This window comes from Elgaria multicarinata, chromosome 8 (assembly GCF_023053635.1).
Source record: "Elgaria multicarinata webbii isolate HBS135686 ecotype San Diego chromosome 8, rElgMul1.1.pri, whole genome shotgun sequence".
Taxonomy (NCBI): domain Eukaryota; kingdom Metazoa; phylum Chordata; class Lepidosauria; order Squamata; family Anguidae; genus Elgaria; species Elgaria multicarinata.
The window spans coordinates 2,682,568-2,694,726 of NC_086178.1; the positions used below are offsets into that span (position 1 = coordinate 2,682,568).

A 12,159-nucleotide genomic window follows, 5' to 3' on the forward strand; every position below is an offset into this window, starting at 1 on the left:
AGTCCAGGTCCAGGCCCGATTCAAAGTGCTGGTATTAACATTTAAAGCCCTAAACGGCTTGGGGCCAGGTTATCTGAAGGAACGCCTCCTCCCATATGTACCTGCCCGGACCCTAAGGTCATCCTCAGGGGCCCTTCTCCGCGAACCCCTGCCAAAGGAAGTGAGGCAGGTGGCTACCAGGAGGAGGGCCTTCTCTGCTGTGGCACCCTGGCTGTGGAAGGAGCTCCCTAAGGAGGTTCGCTTGGCACCTACATTATATGCCTTTAGACGCCAGGTGAAGACCTTTTTATTCTCCCAGCATTTTAACAGTCTATAAATAAATATTAACTTGGTGTTTAAAATTTGTAATTTTGCATTGCTGCTGTTTTTATCTGTTTGAGCTTTTCTATTGTATTTTATATTATGGTTTTATACTGTTGTTTTATACTTTGAATGTTTTTAATTTTTGTGAACCGCCCAGAGAGCTCCAGCTATTGGGCGGTATAGAAATGTAATAAATAAATAAATAAACCTCACAGAGCAGACACAGAACAGTCAAGAAGGCTGGCTGTCCATACATGAGCCTAACTGTCCGTGAGTTGGCCAAGACTACTGAATAGTTGTTTTAAATGGATATTGCTGTTTTTGTGTTTTTGATGGTTTAAAATTTCTGTATATTTGTTTTAAATGTTCACTGTTTTTAACTTTTGTAAACCACCCAGAGAGCTTTGGCTATGGAGCGGTATATAAGTGTAATTAATAAATAAATAAATAAATAAATAAATAAATAAATACTGCAGATTGTATGTAGGGACGAGGGGGGTGGGCAGACATGACAGACTGCTTCTCCAGACAAAAACGATTTCTTTCACACAAGGATGGGGGAGAAATACCTAATCTTGTGCTTTCAAACCAATAAGACTCAGCTATCCTTTGAAAATCTGCATTTCTCCAAATTTTGCAATGGTCAAAAACAGGTATACAAAAATGCACATAAGTACAGGAAAGTGCAGACAAAAATATGGTGCGTTCGTGAAAATCACAACAAAATGTGTTATATTAGGAAAAATTGCTAGCAAAACCTGTCTCTATTAGGCAAATTGCATATAAAATGAAAGTATTAGGGGAAAATGTTTATTGATTTTCACATGAACACGTTTTTTTGGGGGGGAAATTCAATCATAGAATCATAGAATAGCAGAGTTGGAAGGGGCCTACAAGGCCATCGAGTCCAACCCCCTGCTCAATGCAGGAATCCACCCTAAAGCATCCCTGACAGATGGTTGTCCAGCTGCCTCTTGAAGGCCCCTACTGTGGGGGAGGCCACAACCTCCCTAGGTCACTGGTTCCATTGTCGTACTGCTCTAACAGTCAGGAAGTTTTTCCTGATGTCCAGCTGGGATCTGGCTTCCTTTAACTTGAGCCCGTTATTCCGTGTCCTGCACTCTGGGAGGATCGAGAAGAGAATATTTGGGACAAATACAATTTGAGTTTGGAAAAGTGAGAAACAAAACAAAGCCAACATTGCCAGGCTTATTCATCCCTTACCTCCAGATAGAAAAGTAGACTTTCAGGGAGAAAGCCAGGCTAGAACCCTTCTCCACAACATGCTGGTTTTCTACCCTGGGAGAATCGTTTTGTACAGAGGAGACGCCTGTCAATGGCTGTCTGGAGCAGAACTGCCCAGAGGCACAGGGAGCTACTGTACAGTGAAAAGGGTCGGCCCCTGAGTGAGCCTAACATTGCTGCAGCATCTTTGGGCCTGTTCAGCCCACATGCTAAACCATGGTTAGGCCGCTAACCCTTTTGCAGCCAATGGTTAGTGAGCGTGTTCAAACCACCCCGCTATAAGGCCTGCCAAGAAAACGTCAGCGAAAGCTGGCGTCCCTCCAAGAGTCAGAAACGACTCAGTGCTTGCACGAGAGGTTCCTTTCCTTTCCTATGTAGCCACCATGGTTAGGAACGGTTCGCACGACACGCTAAGCCATAATGTTTAGCTCAAAATGCTTAATCCCCATGGTTTAGCATGTTGTCTGAACAGGGTCATTTTTTAGCTAAATGCTTTGCAATCCTCCTGTTATTTACTCTCCCATTTGTGGCCGAGAGTGGTGTGTGTGTGTGTGTGTGTGTGTGTGTGTGTGTGTGTGTGTGTGCTTATCCATGACCAACAACAGCTGCAGGACTTCAAGAACTTAATACTAGATTGTTTTGTGGCAACTGTCAGAATATTATGGTAAGCTTCTTTCCCATGGCTTGCCTTATGAGAAGGGGAAGACGCCCTGAGGGCAATTACTCAGGGCCGGTGCTACCATAGTGGCCACTCAGGCTGCCACCTAGAGTGCCAAGCTAAGAGGGGCGCTGGGCACAGTGCAGCACTCACGCGTGTTGGCTGTGAGCCGGCCCGGCCCGAGGATTCAGCTGGGCCTGGGTAGGTGAGGTGGCACCCCGCGCCCGCCCAGCCGAAGTGAAGCCAGGGACACTGGGGTGGGGCGGCTCCATGTTCAGACTTCCGGAACGCACCCGGAAGAGAGAGAGAGAGAATGTATGGGTGAATGGGGTGCATGGGGTCTTTGAGTGAATGCATAGAATCATAGAATAGCAGAGTTGGAAGGGGCCTACAAGGCCATCGAGTCCAACCCCCTGCTCAATGCAGGAATCCACCCTAAAGCATCCCTGACAGATGGTTGTCCAGATGCCTCATGAAGGCCTCTAGTGTGGGAGAGCCCACCACCTCACCAGGCAACAGATTCCATTGTCATACTGCTCTAACAGTCAGGAAAATTTTCCTGATGTCCAGCCGGAATCCAGCTTAACTTGAGCCTGTTATTCTGTGTCCTGCCCTCTGGGAGGATCGAGAAGAGATCCTGGCCCTCCTCTGTGTGACAACCTTTTAAGTATTTGAAGGGTGCTCTCATGTCTCCCCTCCATCTTCTCTTCTCCAGGCTAAACATGCCCAGTTCTTTCAGTCTTTCTTCATAGGGCTTTGTTTCCAGAACACATGCATGCGTTCATGCATGTGTTTGTTTGGAGTGAGTGATACTGAGTGTGCGCACGCACACTTATGTGAGTTGGGGGGGGGGATGATTGGAGGTGATATTCCTATTAAATAATGCATTTTAGAGCCATAGACGTTCCTTTCCAATTTGTTTGCTATAATTGGCATGACGTATTTCTTGCACTTTAAAACTAATTTAGCAGTTTCAAGTTTTGTGCTTCTTACTTTTTCCCAGGAAACATATGTTCTTAAAAATCAAAGTTGGCATTTGGGGCGGGAGGGATGAAAGTAGATCACCTTGCCTGGGGCGCAAAATAGTCTGGCACCGGCCCTGCAATCACTTGCTATCTATCACCTCAGAAAGTCTGGCAAGTTGCTGGGTGACCTAGGCCATAGCTAGACCTAAGGTTTATCCCTGGATTGTCCAGGGGTCAGACCTGTTCATCTAGGTGACACACAGGGGATCCACACACACACACACACACACACACACACACACACACACACACCACACTTCAGAACGGGCTGTAGATGGCCAGGGTAATGTACAGAAGTATATAGCAGAGACCACTGTTGCAGCAACAGAGTCCTACATATGAAGCTGCATTGTATGGGATCCAACCTTTGGTCCATCTCGCCCGGACCTTTGGTCCAGTCATAGAATCATAGAATAGTAGAGTTGGAAGGGGCCTCTAAGGCCATCAAGTCCAACCCCCTGCTCAGTGCAGGAATCCTTTTAATGCAGTCATTTTAATCCATCTCATCCATTGCTATCTACTCTGGATTGCACCCTCAACTCTTTGCTGAGATTCTTGAAGATGCCGGAGACTGAACCTGAGCTCTTCTGCACGCAAAGCTGCTGCTGAAGCCAGTGAGCTGCGGCTCTCCTGAGCTGTGGTTCACCCAGCTGGTGTTACTTTTCCAATTTAGGTGCTCCCCACCCCCATGTATCAGCTTTATAAGAACAGTTGGATGACGTTAATTTATACATACTGTTCATACTCACGTCACATACAGGATTCTATCCCTTACACTACCACGGAAAGAGGGCATTCCAGAGTTTTTTTCTCTAAGAATGGCAGGGCTTCGAAATGCAGGACAGCCCACACACCAGCCCCTCTCAGATCAACGTATGCCACACTGGCCACGATGTTCTACACAGAGGTAACGGACTACAGAAAGCGGCCACCAAAGCACTTGTTTTGGAAGACTCAAGCAAGCGAGTCAAGGTGCTGGAGGGCGAATATTACTATTAATGAGTCACATTTACGTGGACTTTTGAGTGTTCAGTGCGTGTTCATGGACAGCATCTCAGCAATCTTTACAACAGCCCTGGGAGGTAGGCCTGCCCACATTGTAGAGAGAGGCTGTGCAGCTGAGAGATGGTGGCTTTCCTGATGGACCCTTCATGAACTCAGAGATGAGAGGAGATTTGCACTGGGTCCATCAGCTTGCGTTCTTTGACACTGTAGCTTCCTGGGAAAGGAGCCATCTTCCCTAGGGTGTAGAAAAAACCTGCAAGCAGGATCCGGCTCACTGCCACCACTTCTTCCTGTGCCCAGGCACCGACCTCGCGGCAGGGGGAGGCAGCACAGGGCGCTTCCCAAGGTCCTAGCGGATGGTCTTTCCCACTAGGAACTGAGACAGTCCCAGAATCTCCTGTGGAACGCCAATGCTGCAGATGTGTCGTTTCCATGGGGAATGCCCCCGGAAGTCCTGGGAGCGGCGTCTCCCCGGCAATAACAACCCACGCAGCAGCACTTTCCCCATTGGTAGCCCCCACCCAAGAATCTAGTGAGAAAAGATGCACAACTGGGGTCTGGAGAGCACTCAATGCCAACTTCTCCTGCCTTGCCCCTGTGTCAGCTTATGGGTCCTTGGAAGAAGGAGGAGGCAGAGGGTGCTTCACAAACACTCAGTGAGACCTTTGGCTAGCGCTCGCATAGAATGGCTGCAAAGCCCCGGAGACTTAGAATGATAGAATAGTAGATTTGGAAGGTGGCTTCTAAGGCCATCAAGTCCTACCCCCTGCTCAATGCAGGAATCCACCCTAAAGCATCCTTGACAGATGGTTGTCCAGCTGCCTCTTGAAGGCCTCTAGTGTGGGAGAGCCCACAACCTCCTTAGGTAACTGGTTCCATTGTCATACTGCTCTAACTGTCAGGAAGTTTTTCCTGATGTCCAGCTGGAATCTGGCTTCCTGTAACTTGAGCCCATTAGTCCATGTTCTGCACTTCATAGAATCATAGAAGAGTTGAGTTGGAAGGGGCCTCCAAAGTCATTGAGTCCCACCCCCTGCTCAATGCAGGAATCCACCTTAAAGTATCCCTGACAGGTGGTTGTCCAGCTGCCTCTTGAAGGCCTCCAGTGTGGGAGAGCCCACAACATCCCCACGTAACTGGTTCCACTGTTGTACTGCTCTAACAGTCAGGAAGTTTTTCCTGATGTCCAGCCGGAATCCGGCTTCCTGTCACTTGAGCCCATTCGTCCACGTCTTGCACTTCACGAGCCCTCCCTGAGAATCGCCTTCCCCCACTGTGTGCCCTCCAGAGGTGTCAGGCTGCAATTCCCAAAATCTCCCAGCTGTCATGGGAGACAAGAGTGAATAGCGAGTGTGTAGCAAGGACATTGCATTTCTTTTTGCAAGAGGATACGGAAAAGAAAGAACAAGGAAGAGACAGGCAGGAAAGACAAGGAAAGCCAATCAAGGTAAAATCAAGATGCAAAAGTTTATTGAAAATCAGCACCACACGTTCAGAGAGGAAGACAAAAAGAGAGAGAGGGAAGAATTGTTCTCGGTATGAAACCTTCCGCGGCTGATTAGAGGGAACTCACGGATTCCCACCAAAGGAAATCGATCTCAGTTCTTCCCAGAGTTCCCAGAGTACGCAAAATGTGCAAGCAGGAGCAATTGACGACTAATGAGCTCCAAGGGAGATTAAGCCGAGGATTCACTTTGAACCCGCGCCAAATCATTGCACTTTGCATTCCTAAGGTCTAATGAGGTTGATGAACAACACGCACCTATACATACACTCGTCTCTTGGGAGTGTCGGACACAGGACAGAGAAAGGCCTATGTGGTGGGAGATGACGAGGGCGGCTCCTTCCGGAAGGACCCCTGGCGCGCCCGCGTAATTATGGCAAGACGACACGGGAGCGAGAAGAGCAAGGCCTCCACTTCACGGTGCCGTATCAGCTACTGAAGAAGGAAACTGGCTACTTCTGTTGTACATGTTGGTTTGGTGCAGCACAGAACCAGTTCTTTGAACCGGCCCAGCAAACTGGCACATTTCTGCTTTCTGGACCGAATTCTAGGCTGGGTCTAGCTGATGGTTTCCACAATGTCTCTTCATGATTTAGCTGTAAAGAAGAGGGGCAGGAAGAGCAAGCCAGGAAAACAGGCCCAAAGTTGCCCAAGATTTTGCTCATCCAACTCTTCACCTTGGACCGTCACCTGGGCTCTTCCACTACATTTTTAAATGAATTTCTGCCCCTCTGTATCAGGGGCATGCAGCACCTGAGACGGAGCTCCCTGGGGTTGCCCTATCCAGGTATCCATCAGGTCTTTCGCTGCTTAGCTTCACTGGTCCCAACTGACCACACACCCCAGGCACCAGCAGAGTCAGCCAGGGGATTATCACAACCTCTGTGTGGGTTTGAAGCTGCACTGAACTGGTACATACTCCTTTAACCTAACACCCTCCAGATGTGTGCAACTACAGTCCAGAGCATTTGAAAAGCACCAAGTCCGGGAAGAAATAACTCCTACATTTGCATCCACCCACTCCGCTGTGGCCAGTCTTTCATCTTGAAGGGCCCCTAATAGACTGAGGTAGGCTGAGCGATAACGGTGAACTAATACTACGCAAGGTTGCAGCTGGTTGTTGCTCCCCCCACAATGGCAATACACAAAGCAGTCACTTGTAAGGTTGCAAAAAATGTAATCCATGAATGAAACACACACGGAGGATTCACAGCCACAAGAATGCAGTTTAGAATCCATTTCATAGAATCATAGAATAGCAGAGTTGGAAGGGGCCTACAAGGCCATCGAGTCCAACCCCCTGCTCAATGCAGGAATCCACCCTAAAGCATCCCTGACAGATGGTTGTCCAGCTGCCTCTTGAAGGCTTCTAGTGTGGGAGAGCCCACAACCTCCCTAGGGAACTGATTCCATTGTCGTACTGCTCTAACAGTCAGGAGGTTTTTCCTGATGTCCACCTGGGGGGATTCTACACGTTGTACTGAGGGCGCTTGCATGCGCCCCCAGTGCACCCCCAAAGTGATTGTGTAGCTTGCCTGTTCGAAGAGACGAGGAAGAGGCGGAGCAGGAGGCAGCTGGGGAATCTGGCCGCGTCCTTGCCACCGCCGCCCACCTACCTCCTCGCCGGCCGGGTCGGAGAGCTCGGCGGAAGAAGGCGGGGTGGAGAGCGGAAGAAGCTCTCCGACCCGGCTGGCTCTTTTGCCGGCAGCAGGAGGCCGGCGGGGAGGTGGGCGGCAGCGGCGGCGGCAAGGACGCAGCCGGATTCCCCAGCTGCCTCCTGCTCCGCCTCTTCCTCGTCTGTTCGAACAGGCAAGCTACACGATCGCTTTGGGGGCGCACTGGGGGCGTATGCAAGCGCCCTCAGTACGACGTGTAGAATCTCCCCTGGAATCTGGCTTCCTTTAACTTGAACCCGTTATTCCGTGTCCTGCACTCTGGGAGGATCGAGAAGAGATCCTGGCCCTCCTCTGTGTGACAACCTTTTACGTATTTGAAGAGTGCTCTCATGTCTCCCCTCAGTCTTCTCTTCTCCAGGCTAAACATGCCCAGTTCTTTCGGTCTCTCTTCATAGGGCTTTGTTTCCAGACCCCTGATCATCCTGGTTGCCCTCCTCTGAACACGCTCCAGCTTGTCTGCGTCCTTCTTGAATTGTGGAGCCCAGAACTGGACGCAATACTCTAGATGAGACCTAAGCAGGGCCGAATAGAGAGGAACCAGTACCTCACGCGATTTGGAAGCTATACTTCTATTAATGCAGCCCAAAATAGCATTTGACTTTCTTGCAGCCATATCGCACTGTTGGCTCATAGTCAGCTTGCGATCTACAAACTGAATATGAGCCAAGTACGTGGACCAGATTGCAGGCAGATCTATGCTGATTCTGGCCTTCCAGGTTGCTCCAGGCGGGCGCGTCCCCTTCTCATGGCCCCAAGCAGTACCTGACTAGTGATTTCCTAGCTTTTGTGCAGTTTCCCCCCATTCTTACTGGCTTGAAGCTAAAATATGCTGGTATTTTTTTTATTATTATTCTGACCCACAGCACCCATGCCCCATTGCAAAGCAGCTCCTGAGAGCTTCTCCGAAATGGAATTCAGTCCTCAGGCTGAAAAAGGTTCAACACCTGTGATCTATGTGATTCCAGTTCACATTACATATTTCCGTAGCTATGCCAAGCTCAAAACAACTCCCAGTAGGGTGCTTACAGAGTACTCCTGCTCCAGATTTCTGCCTGGACCCTGATTTGCCTACTCTTCTTTCAAGAGTGGTACCAACGCATCAGGACTCTGCTATCCATACTGCTATGCGCGTGTGGCTCAAAGAAATACATATTGATTGAACCACAGCACGAAAGGGAATGTGACTGTAGACCCAGTCTGTTTATTATTTTTTAAATGTGGAAGGTCAGGGTCAAAACTGGAATCCACCATGGCTCCAAGAATGTAACTGAGCAGGGTACCCGCCTCTGGGACCAACTGCCCTCATCATCTGCATCCTGCTGTCTCCCAAGAATTGCAGACAAGGCTGTGATCAATTTTTTGCTACAGCGAAGGCAAAAATGGGAACTTTAGGGCATCCAAAGGTTGCCGGAAACCCACACAATGGTCAAAGACAAGTTATTTCCCCGCTAATTCCAAAGTTTTCCATACGGTCTCTTTTGCAAACAGGGTAGAAAAGTTGTGAAGTGCGTGCAAAGGCAACATCCACTATATAGGGAAAACAATTTACCTGACCCCCGCCCCCCAACGTGCTCGTCACGTCTGTCTGCGCAGCAGAAACACGTTATCTCAATTCTATACATATGACTAGTCTCTGACCAGCATTAAAAGCACCTCCAGATTTACAACTGAAATAAGCTCTCAGTCAAAAGTTGCATTTCTTTCTTAACACATAAACACACATCTTTAAGTTACGGTTGAATGGCTGAGACCGGCTCAGAGAAAACAGTTTAGAGGTGTTCTTTTCAAACACGTAGAGCAAAAGCAGAGAAAAAGAAGAGAAGCAGCGTATTTTACAATGCAAGAGGACGGCGAGGCGGTTCCAGACCTGCGATGCTAAGTCTACGGCTAAAGTGAGTGGCTCTTCCTTGCAAGAGTCTGCTGCCATTTTGCTCGGCGATCGCTCTCATGACCAGGGAGCGGGACAAAACCTCCCCACCCTCCAGTTCGGTTTACGAGTAGACTGAAGGGTTGGGGGGGCTGGAATGTTTGAGAAGGGCTTCATTTCTCTTGGGGGGCTCCCTCCTCATTTCTGAGAGCTCACTCCTGAGGCACGCCGAGAGGAGACTGTAGAGAGGAACCGGAGAGAGGAAAGAAAATGAAAAACGATGACGAACTGTGAGCAGCGGCAAAGAAAGAAATACCTTCATGATCACTTTGGAAGGAACTGGGGAAAAGAGAGGGCAAGGGCGCATGGTGTCCAGTCTGCCCAGTCCATAAGCAGAGGAAGATGTTCCTTGAAAGGACTGCTGTGAAGCCCAATCTTTTGGAGGAAGTGGAGAGGGAGACATTTTCCTCCTTCTCTCATAATCGTAGAACCCAACGGGGTCATCCCATGAAGCTGATTGGTGGGTACGTGGGGTCCAGCATGGTGGGTCCCAACTGGCTAATGGCTGCTGTAGCATTTTTCTCTACTAGCTATTCAAAAGACTTCCAAACGCATCACCCAGCACACGAGTTTGGGATTCCTGCAGCCATACAAGGGCCATTTCTGATCCCAGCCGCCGCTAGAGTCAGGGCTCCTGCACATTCTGCACCAGCAGAAACCATCTTTAATGGATTGAAACCGAGCAAAGGAAAACCATTGGTGGACTCTTAAAGGCAGTCCTGATGGGGCTATCTTAAAAGGGTGCGTGTCTCTCCCCACTCCAGGGCAGTGGCAGAATTCCAGCGGCAGAAGTCATTGGCGACTGCGTTCAGCTGACACCAGACAGCAGCAGCCAAGGAAGTTCTAACTCTGCCTCTCAAAACTTGATGGGAAGCCATTAAACTGTAACTTAAGGTAATGAGATGAAAATAGCCCCCCTTAGGTATTCATTTTATAAGAACCGGAGCCTACTGCCTTTAAAGATGGAAAATCGTCTAGTTTCAGAGTCCCTGTGATCATGAAGGTAGTCAACATGGAAAGATTCAGAAGACCATGCAGGAGAGATCAAGTACATAAAAAGAACGCCAGCCAGGCAAACAGAGGAAGGGGCAAAAAAGGAGATGCTGGACACTGAGGAGCAGAGCGCACACTTCACATGCTCAAGCGCCCACATCTCCACTTAAGACACAGCAAACCCGTGATGTCCGTCCACGGCACTTGCCAACACACAGATGCAACACGCGATGTCCAACGGTCTGAAATGTTAATTGCATGGAAGTCTGGCACACATTCACAGTGCAATCCTATACACCTCTACTCAAAAGTAAGACCCACTGGGTTCAGTGGGGCTAAATCCCAGGTACGTGGGTATAGGACTGCAGCCATGCATCGTGCATGCACCCAGATTGACCTTCTGAGACGAAGCGCCCCTGGGCAGGACAGCTGTTGCTTTCTTTTGCTGTACAACACGTGCCAATTGTAAAAGAAAATAAGAATAATTCTAATTCCCATAATGGCTGAACGTCTAACACTGGCATCAACCACAAACCTTCTGTCCCAGATATCATAGTAGGTCACATGGATTAAAACTACTTTCTTGGGGAAAAATTACATTCCTAAAATTACCTACCACATCAGTTAATTCTAAACATGCTTTATCTGGCAGGACAGCTAAAGGGTGTTAGCATGCATTTATGTGGGGACCTACTTATAATCCTACGATTTTTCTAAGCTACTTCATATTTGCTGACTTTGACAGGGGTGAAGAGGGGCTTCTTTTGCATGAAATACAAACCACCCAGTTCTTTTTTTTAAAAAAAAATCTTGCAAAAGGAGTTGTCAGTATAAAATAAGAGAAATCTTACTTTTTGGAAATGTTTCAGTTCTCCTTAAAAAAAAAAAAAAGTTCACCTATTCATTTATATTGCCTAGACTTGCCCTCACTTTCAGTTGAATTCTGCAGCCTGCAATGACGTCACCAAACAGTTTTAATTTGGTTGGCTATGTCACTGGTCCAGGGAAGAGACAGCAGGAGCAGAAATGGGGTGGGGGCGGAGAGTCAGGGTGAGGCTAACCAGTACCAAAGTAGCTAGCTAATAAAATTGAGCTAGTTGTTAAAGAAGTGAATTTTCACTATTTTTGGCCTGAAAACTGAAATGTGAGAATATTCAAAAGAAATTGAGCATAATTTGAGATTTTCATTGGATCTCATCACCTAGAACAGCCTTCCTCAACCTGGGGCGCTCCAGATGTGTTGGACTGCATCTCCCAGAATGCCCCAGCCTGGGGCATTCTGGGAGTTGTAGTCCAACACATCTGGAGCGCCCCAGGTTGAGGAAGGCTGACCTAGAAAGTTTAGGTTGGTGGGTACACAAGATGGGGCCTTTCCTGTAGTGGCACCTCAACTCGCAAGGGAGGTCAGAATGGATCCATTCCTAATGAGTTTTAGACAGGCAGTAAAAACTATATTGTTTTACTAGGCCTTCGCTTTTATGCTACATCACTTTGAGGGTCCTGGTAGAATAGCAATATATAAATACTATAAATAAATAAATAAATAAATAAATAAATAAATCTGAATTTAGTACAGAAATATAATGAATTAGGCCAAATTTCCTCTCAGCTGCCTAAACCTCGGACAAGTCTTCCAGTCTTCCAGAATCCTAGGGGTGGGTGGGATCTACATCCTAGAATCCTGGGGGGTGGGCGGGATCTACATTATAAGGGGGGGATCTACATTAGAACCCCTGGGAGGGATTGCTGTGCCAGTACTTTTTCAAAACTCAGTTGTTGCCTGGGGGAAACATGATCCGAATACAATGTAGTCACCACCGGGT

At 48.2% G+C, this 12,159-nt stretch overlaps 1 protein-coding gene across 3 annotated transcripts in view; it reads right to left on the reverse strand.

Moving 5' to 3' along the window:
* TP63 (tumor protein p63) overlaps positions 1-12,159 on the reverse strand; it is a 122,069-nt gene that overhangs the window by 7,969 nt on the left and 101,941 nt on the right. The gene's annotated exons all lie outside the window — the stretch shown is intronic.